This window comes from Oncorhynchus mykiss, chromosome 16 (assembly GCF_013265735.2).
Source record: "Oncorhynchus mykiss isolate Arlee chromosome 16, USDA_OmykA_1.1, whole genome shotgun sequence".
Taxonomy (NCBI): domain Eukaryota; kingdom Metazoa; phylum Chordata; class Actinopteri; order Salmoniformes; family Salmonidae; genus Oncorhynchus; species Oncorhynchus mykiss.
The window spans coordinates 12,325,798-12,345,140 of NC_048580.1; the positions used below are offsets into that span (position 1 = coordinate 12,325,798).

The 19,343-nt window shown below is 43.8% G+C and overlaps 1 protein-coding gene across 2 annotated transcripts in view; it reads right to left on the minus strand.

Moving 5' to 3' along the window:
• Positions 1-13,144, minus strand: part of LOC110491385 (protein phosphatase 1B) — a 28,571-nt gene extending 15,427 nt beyond the window's left edge. The window contains exon 1 of one of the 2 annotated variants that reach the window (XM_021564789.2): positions 12,769-13,144. The gene's annotated coding sequence lies outside the window, so the exon portion shown is untranslated. The remainder of the gene's footprint in view (positions 1-12,768) is intronic. The other variant, XM_021564788.2, reaches the window with a different exon arrangement.
• Between the last annotated feature and the right edge of the window lie 6,199 nt (positions 13,145-19,343).

The window sequence follows — 19,343 nt, forward strand, 5'->3', positions numbered from 1 at the left end:
TCAGTTTTGCACATCGAGAGACTGACATTTTTTCCCATTCCTCCTTGCAAAACAGCTCGAGCTCAGTGAGGTTGGATGGAGAGCATTTGTGAACAGCAGTTTTCAGTTCTTTCCACAGATTCTCGATTGGATTCAGGTCTGGACTTTGACTTGGCCATTCTAACACATGGATATGTTTATTTTTGAACCATTCCATTGTAGATTTTGCTTTATGTTTTGGATCATTGTCTTGTTGGAAGACAAATCTCCGTCCCAGTCTCAGGTCTTTTGCAGACTCCATCAGGTTCTTCCAGAATGGTCCTGTATTTGGCTCCATCCATCTTCCCATCAATTTTAACCATCTTCCCTGTCCCTGCTGAAGAAAAGCAGGCCCAAACCATGATGCTGCCACCACCATTTTTGACAGTGGGGATGGTGTGTTCAGGGTGTTGCTTTTACGCCAAACATAACGTTTTGCATTGTTGCCAAAAAGTTCAATTTTGGTTTCATCTGACCAGAGCACCTTCTTCCACATGTTTGGTGTGTCTCCTTGGTGGCTTGTGGCAAACTTTAAACGACACTTTAAGAAATGGCTTTCTTCTTGCCACTCTTCCATAAAGGCCAGATTTGTGCAATATACGACTGATTGTTGTCCTATGGACAGAGTCTCCCACCTCAGCTGTAGATCTCTGCAGTTCATCCAGAGTGATCACGGGCCTCTTGGCTGCATCTCTGATCAGTCTTCTCCTTGTATGAGCTGAAAGTTTAGAGGGACGGCCAGGTCTTGGTAGATTTGCAGTGGTCTGATACTCCTTCCATTTCAATATTATCGCTTGCACAGTGCTCCTTGGGATGTTTAAAGCTTGGGAAATCTTTTTGTATCCAAATCTGGCTTTAAACTTCTTCACAACAGTATCTCGGACCTGCCTGGTGTGTTCCTTGTTCTTCATGATGCTCTCTGCGCTTTTAACGGACCTCTGAGACTATCACAGTGCAGGTGCATTTATACGGAGACTTGATTACACACAGGTGGATTGTATTTATCATCATTAGTCATTTAGGTCAACATTGGATAATTCAGAGATCCTCACTGAACTTCTGGAGAGAGTTTGCTGCACTGAAAGTAAAGGGGCTGAATAATTTTGCACGCCCAATTTTTCAGTTTTTGATTTGTTAAAAAAGTTTGAAATATCCAATAAATGTCGTTCCACTTCATGATTGTGTCCCACTTGTTGATTCTTCACAAAAAAAATACAGTTTTATATCTTTATGTTTGAAGCCTGAAATGTGGCAAAAGGTCGCAAAGTTCAAGGGGGCCGAATACTTTCGCAAGGCACTGTATAACGATGGTCATTATGGCCATAAGGTTCTATTTTTCTTCATCAGACCAGAGGACATTTTCCAAAATGTACAAGCTTTGTCCCCATGTGCAGTTGCAAACCATAGTCTGGCTTTTTTATGGCGGATTTGGAGCAGTGGCTTCTTCCTTGCTGAGCAGCCTTTCAGGTTATGTCAATATAGGACTCATTTTAATGTGGATATAGATACATGTGTACCTGTTTCCTCCAGCATCTTCACAAGGTCCTTTGCTGTTGTTCTGGGATTGATTTGCACTACTTGCACAAAAGTAAGTTCATCTCTTGGAGATCTCCTTCCTGAACGGTATGACGTCTGCGTGGTCCCTTGGTGTTTATACTTGCGTACTATTGTTTGTACAGATGAACGTGGTACCTTCAGGCATTTGGAAATTGCTCCCAAGAATGAACCAGACTTGTGGAGGTCTACAATTTTTTTTCTGGGGTCTTGGCTGATTTCTTTTGGTTTTCCCATGATGTCAAGAAAGGAGGCACTGAGTTTGAAGGTAGGCCTTGAAATACATCCACAGGTACACCTCCAATTGACTCAAATTATGTCAATTAGCCTATCAGAAGCCATGACATCATTTTCTGGAATTTTCCGAGCTGTTTAAAGGCACAGTCAACTTTGTGTATGTAAACTTCTGACCCACTGGAATTGTGATACAGTGAATTATAAGTGAAATAATCTGTCTAAACAATTGTTGGAAAAGTTACTTGTCATGCACAAAGTAGATGTCCTAACCAACTTTCCAAAACCATAGTTTGTTAACAAGAAATTTGTGGAGTGGTTGAAAAACAAGTTAATGACTCCAACCTAAGTGTACGTAAACTTCCAACTTCAACTGTACATTGCTCCCTCCACTAGTCACTCCATCCCTCTCCCCACCCACTAGCCCCTCCCTCCCAAAAACTAGCTACTCCATCCATCTCCCCCACCACTAGCCCCTCCCTCCACTAGCCCATCCATCCCTCCCTCCACTAACCCCTCCGCCATCCATCCCTCCCTCCATCCACTAGACCCTCCATCCACCCACCCACTAACCCTTGCATACATCCACCCACCCACTAGCCCCCACCATCCATCCGTCCCTCCCTCCACTAGACCATCCATCCATCCACTAGCCCTCCATCCATCCACTAGCCCCTCCATCCATCCATCCACTAGCCCCTCCCTCCATCCATCCACTAGCCCCTCCCACTACCTACCCATCCCGCCATCCACCACTAGCCCCTCCCTCCACTAGCCCATCCCTCCCTCCACTAACCCCTCCTCCATCCATCCATCCCTCCCTCCATCCACTAGACCATCCATCCACTACCTACCCATCCATCCACTAGCCCCTCCCTCCACCCATCCACTAGCCCCTCCATCCCTCCATCCACTAGCCCCTCCATCCATCCATCCATCCATCCACTAGCCTCCATCCATCCACTAGCCCCTCCATCCATCCATCCGTCCGTCCGTCCACTAGCCCCTCCATCCATCCATCCGTCCACTAGCCCCTCCATCCATCCATCCGTCCGTCCACTAGCCCCTCCATCCATCCATCCGTCCACTAGCCCCTCCATCCATCCATCCGTCCACTAGCCCCTCCATCCATCCGTCCACTAGCCCCCCCATCCCTCCATCCACCACTAGCCCCTCCCTCCACTAGCCCATCCCTCCCTCCACTAACCCCTCCTCCATCCATCCATCCACTAGCCCCTCCATCCATCCATCCATCCCTCCACTAGCCCCCCCATCCCTCCATCCACCACTAGCCCCTCCCTCCACTAGCCCATCCCTCCCTCCACTAACCCCTCCTCCATCCATCCATCCATCCCTCCATCCACTAGCCCCTCCCTCCCTCCACTAACCCCTCCTCCATCCATCCATCCACTAGCCCCTCCATCCATCCATCCACTAGCCCCTCCATCCATCCACTAGCCCCTCCATCCATCCATCCACTAGCCCCTCCATCCATCCATCCACTAGCCCCTCCATCCATCCATCCATCCACTACCTACCCATCCCTCCATCCACTAGCCCCTCCCACTACCTACCCATTCCTCCATCCACTAGCCCCATAACTCAATCACCTTTACCTCCTCATTTTTTGTGTGTGCTTTGTAGTCCACCATTCACAGCCCACATTTCACCAACCACTCACATTTTGTCCAAGCCAAGAAATCACATGCACATGGTTTTGTAATGCGAAAACAATTTATCACAGTGTATTCTATCCCTTTTCCAGCAAGCAAGGTCTCCATCTTTCGGTCTATTGTATGAACCCACGCAGTACCCCACCCTGCTTTCACCACTGTAGCGTTGAGACTCTCTTCCAGCACTGACATACGCACAGAACTATGGAAAAAAATAAAATACAACCGCTCCCAAATGCTGTGTGACCGCCCACCAAAGTGGCCAGTAAGAATAGACATTCTTAACATACATTCTAGCATTTTGCTGGTGGCTGGTGTTGATTTCCCACTCTGTCAGTGTCTGTCATGTAAGGCAGCAATGCTACTCTCTAAAAATAAAACAAACTCACTGTGCAGTTTAGGCTTCATTCAGCTACCTCAGTCCACACAATCTCACAAAATGGGAGCAGTGTGTGTGTACTGTGTTAGAGGTAGTTGCATAGCCCAGCCCGAAACAGGGAAAGCCTTTCTTAGCACCCCCTTTATTCTCCTGTGTCATTTAAGATGGACTGCCACACACACACACACGTAACATAGGCAAAGATGTTATTGAGAGACATACACCCCCTCACTTGGACGAAAGCACACACACACACTCGACCATTCAACCCTCAGACCGAAATCAGATTTCCCACAGAGGCTTTTTTTCTGCATTAGAAAAGTGATCAAAAAGGGGTGGCAAAACAATTTTCTGTGGAAATGTGAAGTTAGTCAGCGGACGTTACACAAGCTGCACGGCAACTACTGCGATGAGCAAGATACAAGACTTCACTCTCACAGTCAAACACAGCCGTGCACATGCGCCGATACTTCGCTTCACACACACTTACAATGTGGGATCCAGGGGACCAAGACAGTGGAGAAGTTTAGCCTCCCACTCCAACGCTCTTAGTTGTTGCTGAAATGTACCCACTATGCGGTTTACTCTGCGCATCTACGTCATATCGCAGAGTCCACCTTTAATACGACTAAAACCAGATATAAACCACGTAGGAAAGATAATGAACCTATAACTTGTTAATTAAAGCGCCAAGACAAAAAACAAAACAGGGGGAGACTTGATTTTTGTTATGTTTGAGTCACTCAGCATAATAAAATGGCATCAACCATGGCAAAATGTGTAGAATTGTAGGAAACTTGCTTTAAAACGGCAACATTTGGTCTCTGCGGCCAAGAGGGGCTCAAAAATGTACCGTCGGTGACCGCGCCATTGGCCAAGCCCACTGGCCCCGTCACGCCCACCACCTAAGCCCCATTTTGATCCTGAAAAATCCCTGACATGGCTGCCAAGAGGCACTGACTCTGCAGAGGGAATGAACTCTGAGTTCAGCTCTGTGGTCACACACAAATGTACTTTAAAACTGTTCATAGATCCATTTAGAATCTTCCAATACACTGCTTCTTGTCTATAGGCTCCACTCACGTCAACACACCCACCGACCCACCCACCCACCAAACCACATTCTGGGTTTGAGTCATTCTGGCCAACACCCAGACACACCCATCTCATGGCATATAATGTACACACACACACACACACAACCTTCTGCAGACAGTGCTCATCTTTCCCTGACCAGACCCCTCTGGCCTCAAGCCCAGCCAGTGTGTGAGAGTTAGCAGATGAGGTCCTAAAGGTGAGATGCTGTTCACCCAGTTCATACTAACTGGCCCCATCTCGTATCAACTCTGCCTAACCTGGTTCTAGACCCTACACACTAGGGATGGTTAATCGAATATCACCTCTGCCTAACCTGGTTCTAGACCCTACACACTAGGGATGGTTAATCTTATATCAACTCTGCCTAACCTGGTTCTAGACCCTACACACTAGGGATGGTTAATCTCATATCAACTCTGCCTAACCTGGTTCTAGACCCTACACACTAGGGATGGTTAATCTCATATCAACTCTGCCTAACCTGGTTCTAGACCCTACACACTAGGGATGGTTAATCTCATATCAACTCTGCCTAACCTGGTTCTAGACCCTACACACTAGGGATGGTTAATCTCATATCAACTCTGCCTAACCTGGTTCTAGACCCTACACACTAGGGATGGTTAATCGAATATCACCTCTGCCTAACCTGGTTCTAGACCCTACACACTAGGGATGGTTAATCTCATATCAACTCTGCCTAACCTGGTTCTAGACCCTACACACTAGGGATGGTTAATCTCATATCAACTCTGCCTAACCTGGTTCTAGACCCTACACACTAGGGATGGTTAATCTCATATCAACTCTGCCTAACCTGGTTCTAGACCCTACACACTAGGGATGGTTAATCTCATATCAACTCTGCCTAACCTGGTTCTAGACCCTACACACTAGGGATGGTTAATCGAATATCACCTCTGCCTAACCTGGTTCTAGACCCTACACACTAGGGATGGTTAATCTCATATCAACTCTGCCTAACCTGGTTCTAGACCCTACACACTAGGGATGGTTAATCTCATATCAACTCTGCCTAACCTGGTTCTAGACCCTACACACTAGGGATGGTTAATCTCATATCAACTCTGCCTAACCTGGTTCTAGACCCTACACACTAGGGATGGTTAATCGAATATCACCTCTGCCTAACCTGGTTCTAGACCCTACACACTAGGGATGGTTAATCTCATATCAACTCTGCCTAACCTGGTTCTAGACCCTACACACTAGGGAAGGTTAATCGAATATCAGGATATACGAAAGGCGTTAGTATTCGATTACTTGATGTGTTCAGTTTGAAAAAAAAAAATGGTATGCCTATTTTAACAATGAAAAAGCCTTGTCTAAATGTAATTATACTTGACATTGGCATGACATTTGAGATTCTTAATTTTACTTATAAAACAAACTTTTGAATATAGTGTTTCCAGAGGTGCGCTGCGCATATAGCCCTCCAGGCTACCCTGACAGTATGCTATTTTCCCCATTTCAAATAGCAATTACAGGTGAGTTTCCAAAAGACATGTAACAGAGCAATGTAGAACAGCCACCATAAAACCCCTTTGTAACAGAATCAGGTCTATCAGGGCGAAAATCAGACTTCTCTTTCGCTGTTGACAACTTGCCGAAGGAAAGCACACTGTCCGCCATGTGCATGTGTGTCATTCTGACTGTTTTTTAAAAATGTATTATTATTATTTTTTTTTTTAGAATGACAATTCCCATCTTAATATATATTTTTTTTGCATAGAAAGTCTTGGGTGGACCACCTAAGTGTTTATTCGGGCCGCCTATGTGGAAAAAAAAGATTGTGGAAACAAGGGAGAATCGAAAACTCTAAAAATGATGCATTTGAGTATTTTTGTCATTGATTTTGTTATAATTTAACCTTTAACTACGCAACTCAGTTAAGAACAAATTCTTATTTATAATGACGGCATCGCCCGGCCAAACCTTAACGATGGTGGGCCAATTGTGTGCCGCCGCCCTATGAGACTCGCAATCACCGAATTGCACGAAATGTGCTTTAAAAACAGCAAAATGTCACTGTGGACAACAGGAGCCTGTACATTTTTGGGTTGACAGCCTCACCATTGGCCACGCCCTTGACACACCCTGCTGACAGCAGGAATGTCCACAAGAGTTGTTGCCGGAGATTGTAATGTTAATTTCTCTATTATAAGCCGCCTCTAATGTCGTTTTAGAGAATTTGGAAGTACGTCCAACCGGCCTCACAACCGCAGACCACGTGTCACCACGCCAGCCTGGGACCTCCACATCCGGATTCTTCACCTGCGGGATGGTCTGAGACGAGCCACCCAGACAGCTGATGAAACTGGGTTTGCAAAATTGAAGAATCTTTGCACAAACTTCCAGAAACAGTCTCACCGGGGTCTTCACCAGACTGTAGTTCGGCATCGTAACAGGGAAAATGCTCACTGGCACGCTGGAGAAGTGTGGGTGAGCGGTTTGCTGATGTCAACGGTGTGAGCAGAGTGACCCATGGTGGCGGCCGGGGTGGGCAGGCAAACGCTACAGACAACCAACACATTTGATCTATGGCATTTTGAATGCAGAGATACCGTGATAAGATCCCGAGGCCCATTATCGTGCCATTCATCTGCCACTGTCGCCTCATGTTTCAGCATGATAACGCACAGCCCCATGTCACAAGGATTTGTACACAATTCCTGGAAGGTGAAAATGGCCTGCTTACTCAGATTTGTACCACCCATTGAGCATGTTTGGGATGCTCTGGGTGGACTTGTATGACAGCGTGTCGCAGTTCCCGCCAATATCATGCAACTTCGCACAGCCATTGAAGAGTGGGACAACATTCCACAGGCCAAAATCTAGTCTGATCAACTCGATGCGAAGGAGATGTGTCACGCTGCATGAGGCAAATTTTATTTTACCTTTATTTAACTAGGCAAGTCAGTTAAGAACAAATTCTTATATTCAATGACGGCCTAGGAACAGTGGGTTAACTGCCTGCTCTGGGGCAGAACGACAGCTCGGGGATATGAACTTGCAACCTTTCGGTTACTAGTCCAACGCTCTAACTACTAGGCTACCATGCCGCCCCAGAGATACCATAAATGGTCACACCAGATACTGACTGGTTTTCTGATCCATGGCCCCACCTTTTTTTAAGGTATCCGTGACCAACATATGTATAAATGTAATCCCAGTCATGTGGAATCCATAGATTTGGGCCTAATGATGATTTCCCTATATGAACTGTAACTAATTGTTGCATGTTGCATTTATATTTTTATTCAGTATACATTTGACCGCTGTGCTTATCGGTCTATTTGCATAATAAGTGGAATTCAATTGCCGTGTGTGTATTCATTAGTCATCATATAGCCTGGTGGTTAGAGCATTGGACCAGTAACCGAAAGGTTGTTTGAACAAATCACCGAGCTGACAAGGTAAAAATCTGTTGTTCTGCCCCTGAACAAGGACGTTAACCCACTGTTCCTCGGTCGTCATTGTAAATAAGAATTTGTTCTTAACTGACTTGCATAGTTAAAAAAAGGTACAATAAAAAATGACTTATACAAACAACTATAACACGTGCACATCATACACAGCCCCCTTTTGCGCAGGATTTCTCCTGCAGTTGCTCAGCTGATTGGCTGCTGGACTAAAACGTGCTTTTATAAGCCCATTTATTGAGCAACAATTGTAAATGCAAACATGTTTAAAAGCAGTTGTGTTGCATGATTAAAAATTGCTACTATTTTCATTTCTCAACTGGAAGGCTAATTGAAGCGCACCTCCCATTCACCATTCAAGTGCTGTCAACAGGCTCTCGGCGCATCACCATCACTTTACAAAAGCCTACTTAATGATCTGAAACCTGCATGTTTTAATACATATTACGAGGCATGTCTTACCTTGCTTCAAATTAGCCTATAGGCAAATACGACCATGGAAACACGGAGGCAATTATTTTATAAGGACTTCATAGTCGGCGTGTGAGTTTCAAGTTTGGGGAAGCTTACAATTTATCCTACCATGTCTACTGATCTGCATGCCAGTTATCATATATGTACATTTTCATGGAACAGTTATTTCATTAATAACTTATTTCAAAATAATTGTCATGTGGTTAATACACTGTGATCACCAGCCTCTGCCATATGGACATATTGATACACCGTGATCACCAGCCTCTGCCATATGGACACATTGATACACCGTGATCACCAGCCTCTGCCATATGGACACATTGATACACCGTGATCACCAGCCTCTGCCATATGGACACATTGATACACCGTGATCACCAGCCTCTGCCATATGGACACATTGATACACCGTGATCTATTGGCGGCTAAAACGAGCGCATGAAACTCAGCCTATATGCCAAAAACTTCCATTGTCAACAACACCGACAAAAAGTAGAAAATGATCAATTCAGGTCCTTTCAAATGTAATTCATCTCAACTCAGCCTGTCTGCCTCACTTTCTATGTCTTGAGCTGCTCTTTTTTATCAATTCCCCATTACATACGTTTACCACCAGTGACAAATGTAATGTGGAATTGTTCAAAATAATAAACAAAAGGGAAAACAATTCACACAACGAAACGATGAATGTGCAAGAATTGACAGGAGACAGCTGAGCCGTTCTGGCGAGAAACGCACCTATATCTTCGCCACACCTCTCTCCTCGTCTCAATTTTTTATTATACTCAAGACACATCTTCGCACATATTTCAGATGTTTTCCACTGATGGCTGTAAGTCAATAATCAGCAAGGCCTATTGCCACGTGCTCTGGCCAAATTACACAATTCCCAAATAGGCATAGGTCTACAAGCTTGTGATTTTAAACAATCCACAGCTACAGTGGGGCAAAAAAAGTATTTAGTCAGCCACCAATTGTGCAAGTTCTCCCACTTAAAAAGATGAGAGGCCTGTAATCTTCATCATAGGTACACTTCAACTATGACAGACAAAATGAGAAAAAAAATCCAGAAAATCACATTGTAGGATTTTTTATGAATTTATTTGCAAATTATGGTGGAAAATAATGTTTACACCTTTTTTTTAAAAACACAATATGTCCGCCTTTGTACGTATACGCAGTATGGGCACACTCATTCAAGGGATTTTCTTTTTTACACTTGGTAGAATAATAGAGAAGAAATAAAAACTATGAAATAACATATGTATGTCATGTAGTAGCCAAAAAAGTAATTTACAAATATATTTTATATTTCAGATTCTTCAAATAGCCACCCTTTGCCTTGATGACAACTTTGCACACTCGGCATTCTCTCAACCAGCTTCATGAGATAGTCACCTGGAATGCATTTCAATAAACAGGTGTGTGAAATGTCTTTCCTCAAAGTGTTTGAGTCAATGAGTTCTGTTGTGACATGATCGGTGTGGTATACAGAAGATAGCCCTATTTGGTAAAAGACCAAGTCCATATTATGGCAAGGACAGCTTAAATAAGCAAACAGATATGAAGGTCAGTCAATCTGAAAAATACCTAGAATTTTGAAAGTTTCTCCAACTGCTATGATGAAACTGGCTCTCATGAGGACCACCACGGGAAAGGAAGACCCAGAGGTACCTCTGCTACAGAGCATAAGTTCATTAGAGTTATTTGCAGCCCAAATAAATGCTTCAAAGTTCAACAGACACATCAAGATCAACAGTTCAGAATAGACTGCTTGAATCAGGCCTTCATGGTCAAAATGCTGCAAAGAAACCACTACTAAAGGACACCAGTAAAAAGAAGGGACTTGCCAAGAAACACAAGCAATGGACATTAGACTGGTGGAAATCTGTCCTTTGGTCTGATGAGTCCAACCGCCGTGTCTTTGTGAGACACAGAGTAGGTGAACGAATGATCTCCACATGTGGTTCCCACCGTGAAGCATGGAGAAGGTGTGATGGTGCTTTGCTGGTAACACTGTCAGTGATTTATAGGACAATGACCCAACAAACCTCCAGGCTGTGTAAGGTATATTTGACCAAGAGGGAGAGTGATGGAGTGCTGCATCAGATGACCTGGCCTCCACAATCACTCGACTTCAACCCAATTGAGATGGTTTGGGATGATTTGGACCTCAGAGTGAAGGGAAAGCAGGAAACAAGTGCTCAGCATATGTGGGAACTCCTTCAAGACTGGTTGAGAGATTTCCAAGACTGTGCAAAGCTGTCATCAAGGCAAAGGGTGGCTACTTTGAAGAATCTCAAATGTATTTTGATTTAACATTTTTTTTAGTAACTACATGATTCCATCTGTTTTGTTTTGATGTCTTCACTATATTTCCCCAATGTAGAAAAGAGTAAAATAAATAAAGAATAACCCTGGAATGAGTAGGTGTGTCCAAACTGTTGACTGGTTCATCTTACTCTCAGAATGGGTGGAAACCTATCCAGTCGAATTAGATCTTACAGCCCAGCACCAACACACCTGATTAAGCTAACCGAGATCTTGATGGGAGTTCATTAGTGGAACCAATCATGTCTGTTAATGCTGGTCTGAAACTAATACCTGCACACACTGTATCTCTACAGGACCAGGTGAGAAGATAAGTGTCTGTTCAGAGTCTAACATTTTGGTTTCAGAACATTTGGTTACATTCGGCCTGAACACGACCCTGTACTGAACCTTTCATCCTCTCACTCCATTTCCCTGCCTTGTCTCTTCTCGCTATATTCTCCATCTTAGTTCCAGTAGTGATAAAGAGAGGGCTGTGTCAATGCTAAACGTCTGTCCAAGTTCACATAAGTCATCCAACCAAGAGTCACTGCATATTTCTTGTGTTTTTATCTTATTTAACTCTGCATCATTAGGAAAGAGCTTGTAAGTAAGCATTTCACTGTAAGGTCTACACCTGTTGTATTCACTGCATGTGACAAATACATTATTTGAATCACTACTCTGTGTATATCTTTATATACCTGAAGAATAGATAGGGGGTCAGAGTCTAGGTGACCTTACACAATCTGGGTCAGCAGGTGACAGACCTCGCCCACTGCCCCTGTCAAGGGTCACCCCAGAATGCCACACACACCCCACCTGGCCCACTGCTACACCGACGCCAAACCACAGAGGCCCTGCTCTAGCTGTGCAGTAGCAGGGGTTTGTAGCATGGTGAATGGACCAGTCCTGGGTTAAGATTCTACCATTGGTGGGTGAAACTATAAAGCTACATTTATGGTAGCATTCTAAATCACCCAGACTGGCCATCACAGACCACTAGCATTGATTTAGTTAACTAGTTGGATAGTTATCTAACTGTAGTCAATGGTTAACGTCAGTTAGCCAAATGCCAGTATGTGTCGGAGTTAAAAAATATGCGATGCTAATTTAACGCAGCAAAATGTGGAGTGGGGGAGGCGATTATATAATTAACTGTGCTAATAATATTACATTTGATCCGATTAGGTTAAACGCGTTAAACACAACTGCCAACAAACCAAACGATACAGTTAACTGGCAAGGTGTCACCTGAAAAATAGGTGGCTAACGTTAGTTCCTCTAAATTGTTGGCAAAACAATGACATTTCCCAGCCCACGCACGGAATTGGAAAACAATTGATGCACCTTTTAGACCGACGTTGACAGTCAAACGCACGTAGCCAAAAGCAGCTAACGTGCAAGCTAATGTTAGCTGCTACCCAAACTAACGTTACACAACAGCATGCGAGAATCAATAGAGTAGCTATCTCTGCGATAACGTCAGATAGCCTAGCATGGCCTATTAGCATTTTGCTAACGTTAGCAAGCTAACCAACAACGATTGCTCCACCAGCTAAACCTCTTCACTTATACTTACGTTTCCAACTGTAAAACGAATGTAGATGTTTTTGAGGTCCCTGTGTAGTGGGTATTTTCGTGGTGATGTGTCGAGCTAGCTGACGTTCTTGTTGTGTTTCCTTATTTGACAAAACAAAATCGGCGAGTTTGGCCTCAGATGAGTGGCGATAATTCCTTTCTCGGCGGTTCCCTGTTCGGATGGCGTAGGTTTTTACGCATGTTTGATACTAACTAAGTTTGTCACATCAAGCGAAAAAAAATATATATTCTGTACGTTTCTACACAAATATGGGCAGGCAGTAATAGTTAGCTAGCTATAATAGACAACACAGACGAATCTCGCACTTTCGTCCTTTGGGTGCTGAACAAGAGGAGGTGCTATTTTCGATATTCGTTCGCTGATTGGTCATAAATTCTCGAGGACGCTAACACTGATTTGTTGAAATCACTCTCAATCAGTTCTGCCCCCCCGTTCAAATCTGCCGTTTCATTGGTTGTTGTTTGTTCCTCTAACATTCTGACGTTTCGCAAAGTTGCGCTCGTTTTCCCCGATGGCGTGTCCTGAGATCCGCAGATGAGTTTAGGGGTCAGTTACAACAAAACATTAGTTTTTAGTTAAACGAGATTAACAAATGTATAATAAAAAACACACACAACTCCACACTACAAAATCTCCAGTGTTAAAAAAACCACTAAATTAAAACTGAGAGTGCTAAATCAACACAAAGTGTGGAGCCTGTGGACCCATAGATACCGAAACAGTGTTAAATGAACATACTGCTTAGTGTAAAGCCTTATTCAAATACTTCCCAGAATGCCTTGCCTTTTTGGACCCAAGAAGAGTAGCTGTTGCATGTGCAGCAGCTAATGGGATCCTAGTAAACTACATTTCCCGGCATTTGGAGTAAATTTTAGTTACCACGGTTTCCACTAGACAGCACAGCCACAAAGTCAAACTTGCATATGTCGTAAAAAAACGGGGGAAAAAACGAGGTTAGTGTTAAGCATAAGGTTAGAAGCGTGGTTAAGATTATGGTTAACACTAGGGTTAGGTTTAAAATCACATTTTAAGAAGATTCAAGAAGATTTTAGAAGATTTTAAGAAGAACTGTAGAAATAGGTGGGGGTTGTTTATGGCTTTGTGTCTGTGGTAGTTAGTGACGACCACTTACTGTATTTGTTAGTGACAGAGCCATGGTTATTACATTAATTCATTTTCAGTCCTATGAACTTCACCAAGTGAGATCCCAAGCGAAAATGTTATCATAAAAATATATGTTTAACACAATAACATCTGTATTTCATGAGGCCTTATTTTGAGGGCCTAGTTTTTCTTTATGTATTTAACTAGTAAAGTCTGTTATGAACTAATTATTATTTACAATGACAGCCTACCCCAGCCAAACCCTAACAATTGTGCACCACCCTATGGGACTCCCAATCACAGCCAGTTGTGATACAGGAAATCAAACTAGGGTATGTAGTGATGCCTCGAGCACTGAGATGCAGTACCTTAGACCACCTGCGCCATTCTAATCCAGAGGCCTGAAACGCATAAATATCACTTTGAACCAAAACCACACCCATCGTTATCATATTTCCCAGCATGCTCTATTGCAGGTAGATTTTTTGAATTGTTTGTTTCAATAGCTATGTTAAATCCTATCTAATATCTAATTAATCTTACGTTACTCAAATATAAATTACAACAATTTTCTAAACTAATTCAATATGTTACTGGGATTTATGTTACTGAAATGTTTGTTCCAGTTCAGATGCTTTACGTAGGCTCATCACTGAGTCTTGCGGCCGGAGGGGGTTTGAATATGGAGGATGAGGACAGGAGGTTGATACGCGTCAAGTACAAAAGTGGAAATTCGCAGCTTGTAAGATAGCAGAAAAGTTGAAGAAACAAGAAAAACCTGTGACAAGAGAAGTTATTGAGAAAGAGAAGCAAAAAAAAAACGAAATTGCGCTACAGCAGTTCGGATGTTGAAACTGACAAGAGGAAGGTGGTGGCAGGGTGGAGGGAACAAGGAAAAAACCTCAGCAAATCAAATGTATTTATAAAGCCCTTTTTACGTCAGTAGATGTCACAAAGTGCTTATACAGAAAGAGTTGTTGGGTGTCAAGTACAAAAATGGAAATCCATACTTTGGTAGCTCAGAGAATGAATCTGATGAAAGTGATATAGAGTTTGAAGGAGTTGAAGAGAGAGAGGTTGACATTTTTTTATGGAGGAACAAATTCGGATTCGGAGCAGCAAGGTGTGGAGGTTGATATCTCTGTCAAGAGTGGGACGAAACGAAAGGATGGCAAAGATGATTTTGGCCCAGTGGGAGTGAGATTCTGGGGAGAAAATGTTTCCTTGCCTTCTGACTGGTCCTTATCTGGTGTCCTGTTGGGTGGAGAAGAGGTTTGGGGACTGTTGAGTCAATGAAAGTACCTCGAAGTGGACTCAGTATTATACACTGCTCAAAAAAATAAAGGGAACACTAAAATAACACATCCTAGATCTGAATGAATGAAACATTCTTATTAAATACTTTTTTCTTTACATAGTTGAATGTGCTGACAACAAAATCACACAAAAATGATCAATGGAAATCAAATTTATCAACCCATGGAGGTCTGGATTTGGAGTCACTCAAAATTAAAGTGTAAAACCACACTACAGGCTGATCCAACTTTGATGTAATGTCCTTAAAACAAGTCAAAATGAGGCTCAGTAGTGTGTGTGGCCTCCACGTGCCTGTATGACCTCCCTACAACGCCTGGGCATGCTCCTGATGAGGTGGCGGATGGTCTCCTGAGGGATCTCCTCCCAGACCTGGACTAAAGCATCCGCCAACTCCTGGACAGTCTGTGGTGCAATGTGGCGTTGGTGGATGGAGCGAGACATGATATCCCAGATGTGCTCAATAGGATTCAGGTCTGGGGAACGGGCGGGCCAGTCCCTAGCATCAATGCCTTCCACTTGCAGGAACTGCTGACACACTCCAGCCACATGAGGTCTAGCATTGTCTTGCATTAGGAGGAACCCAGGGCCAACCGCACCAGAATATGGTCTCACAAGAGGTCTGAGGATCTCATCTCGGTACCTAATGGCAGTCAGGCTACCTCTGGCGAGCACATGAAGGGCTGTGCGGCCCCCCAAAGAAATGCCACCCCACACCATGACTGACCCACCGCCAAACCGGTCATGCTGGAGGATGTTGCAGGCAGCAGAACATTCTCCACGGCGTCTCCAGACTCTGTCACGTCTGTCACATGTGCTCAGTGTGAACCTGCTTTCATCACAGGGCGCCAGTGGCGAATTTGCCAATCTTGGTATTCTCTGGCAAATGCCAAACGTCCTGCACGGTGTTGGGCTGTAAGCACAACCCCCACCTGTGGACGTCGGGCCCTCATACCACCCTCATGGAGTCTGTTTCTGACCGTTTGAGCAGACACATGCACATTTGTGGCCTGCTGGAGGTAATTTTGCAGGGCTCTGGCAGTGCTCCTCCTTGCACAAAGGCGGAGGTAGCGGTCCTGCTGCTGGGTTGTTGCCCTCCTACGGCCTCCTCCACGTCTCCTGATGTACTGGCCTGTCTCCTGGTAGCGCCTCCATGCTCTGGAAATTACGCTGACAGACACAGCAAACCTTCTTGCCACAGCGGGCATTGATGTGCCATCCTGGATGAGCTGCACTACCTGAGCCACTTGTGTGGGTTGTAGACTCCGTCTCATGCTACCACTAGAGTGAAAGCACCGCCAGCATTCAAAAGTGACCAAAACATCAGCCAGGAAGCATAGGAACTGAGAAGTGGTCTGTGGTCACCACCTGCAGAACCACTCCTTTATTGGGGGTGTCTTGCTAATTGCCTATAATTTCCACCTGTTGTCTATTCCATTTGCACAACAGCATGTGACATTTCTTGTCAATCCGTGTTGCTTCCTAAATGGACAGTTTGATTTCACAGAAGTGTGATTGACTTGGAGTTACATTGTGTTGTTTAAGTGTTCCCTTTATTATTTTTGGAGCAGTGTATTTTGCTTTCCTTCCATCCAGAGAGAGCGGGCGCTCCTTAACTGTGACTTGCTTTGCTCTCCGGAGCAGGGCGCCGTTGAAGGGAATGATAACTGGGGTGATGGTAAGTGTTGGAGAGGATCAACCGAAATTGATGATTTTGTTACGTTACAGCCTAATTTATTTTTTATTTTGCATTTATTTAACTTGGCAAGTCAGTTCACTGACTTATGGTACTTATGGTACTGTAAGCTGCTGTTGTATTTGGCACATGTGACAAATAAAATTTGATTTGATGGACTTACAATGACGGCTTACCCCTAATTTCAGGAAAGTTATCAGAATTTTGCAGCCCTACCTGTAAATCACATTATGCTGAGGAGACTACCGAATGCGTTTAAACTGGAACCTTTATTCAGTAACTGGTGCAAAAATTCAAACTAACTGATTGGATTAGTATATACAACTGTATGTTATTTATATTTGTGTAGCATAAGATTAATCTATCAATCAATGCACAAACATAGATATTAAAACAAACATTTCAAAAAATCAACCTGCATTATAGCATGCTGGGAAATATGACAATGATGGCTGTGATTTTGGTTCAGCGTGATGTGTCTGAGTTTCAGACCCCTGTATTAGGGTAAAAGTAGGCCTTATGAAATACTTATGGTATTGTGTTAAATATACATGTTTTATTATAAGATGTTTGCTTAGGATCTCACTTGGGTAACTCCATAGGACTGAAAATGAATGAACGCAATAACCATGTGTCTGTTACCAGTGGAGGCTGGTGGGATGAGCTATAGGAGGAGGGGCTCATTGTAATGTCTGGAATGGAATATATGGAATGGTATCAAACATATAAAACCAACTCCAATATTTTCTCTCGCCAGCTTCCTCTGTCCATCACTAACAAAAAAAGTAATGGGTGGTAACTCTACAATTTACTCGAAAGGCAAGGCACTCTGGGAAATATTTAAATAAGGCCTTACTCTAGGCAGTGTGTTAATTTAACACTGTTCCGATGTCTATATGGGTCCACAGACAACACTTTCAGTGTTGATTTAATACTCTGTGTTAATTTTGTTTTTTTTAACACAGGAGAATTTGCTGTGCACCCTAAACCTAACCCCTAAGCTTAAAATAGCCTTTATCCTCATGGGGACGTGAGAAATGTCCCCACAAGGCAGAATTTTCCTTGTCTTACTATCCTTGTGGGGACTTTTTGGGATTTTAGGTCCTCACAAGGATAGTAGAACCAACCCACACACACAAATCAAATCAAACTTTTTGTCACATGCGCCGAATACAACAAGTGTAGACTTTACCTTGAAATGCTTACTTACAATCCCTTAACCAGTGTGCGGGGGTGCAGGTTAGTTGAGGTAATTTGTACATGTAGGTAGGGGTGAAGTGCCTTTTGGTCCTAGACTTGGCGCTCCGGTACCACTTGCCGTGCGGTAGCAGAGAAAACAGTCTATGACTTCGGTGACTGGAGTCTCTGACAATTTTATGGTCTTTCCTCTGACACTACCTAGTATATAGGTCCGTCCTGGATGGCAGGAAGCTTGGCCCCAGTGATGAACTGGGCCATACGCACTACCCTCTGTAGCGCCTTACGGTCAGATGCCGAGCAGTTGCCATACCAGGCGGTGATGCAACCAGGATGTTCTCGATGGTGCAGCTGTATGATAGGCAGTGCAGATAGACAGTCTGAGGTCTTTAGGATTAATATCAGAGATTACCCCTCCGTGTAAGACTCAGGGGAGCTTGTTGTCATGTAGTGTTTCTTGGTGTTTTCCAGCAGGATTAATATCAGTGTTATTATGAACAACTCATCAGATACCACAGCAGCTTTTGCCGAGGCCAACAAGCATTGTGACACACAGCCACAGGCCAGTGTGGAGTGGGTATTTCATTTGCTGAAATGTAGGATTATCATTGATAGAATTCAATCATTCTTCTCTGATCTCAGGATGTTCAATCTCAGTTTACCCCCCAAACAGACACAGACAAACACACACACACACAAGCTCCGGGTCAGCTGTGGGGTTAGGGGTGTGTGTGTATGTCTGTACAGTGCATTCGGAAAGTATTCAGGCTCATTTTGTAACGTTACGTCCTTATTCTAAATTGGATTAAATAGTTTTTTCCCCCTCGTCAATCTACACACAATACCCCATAATGACAAAGAAAAAACTGAAATATCACTTTTAAATAAGTATTCCGACCTTTTACGAAGGACTCTGTTAAAGCACCTTTAGCAGCAATTAGATCCTCGAGTTTCCTTGTGAATGACGATACAAGCTTGGTAAACCTGTACTTGGGGAGTTTCTCCCACTCTGCAGATCCTCTCAAGCTCTGTCAGGTTGGATGGGGAGCGTTGCTGCACAGCTATGTTGAGGTCTCTCTAGAGATGTTCAATCGGGTTCAAGTTCGGGCTCTGGCTGGGCCACTCAAGGACATTGTCCAGAAGCCGTTCCTGTGTTTTCTTGGTTCTAGAAACATCTCAAGATGATCAATGGAAACAAGATGCATCTGAGCTCAATTTCGAGTCTCATAGCAAAGGGTCTGAA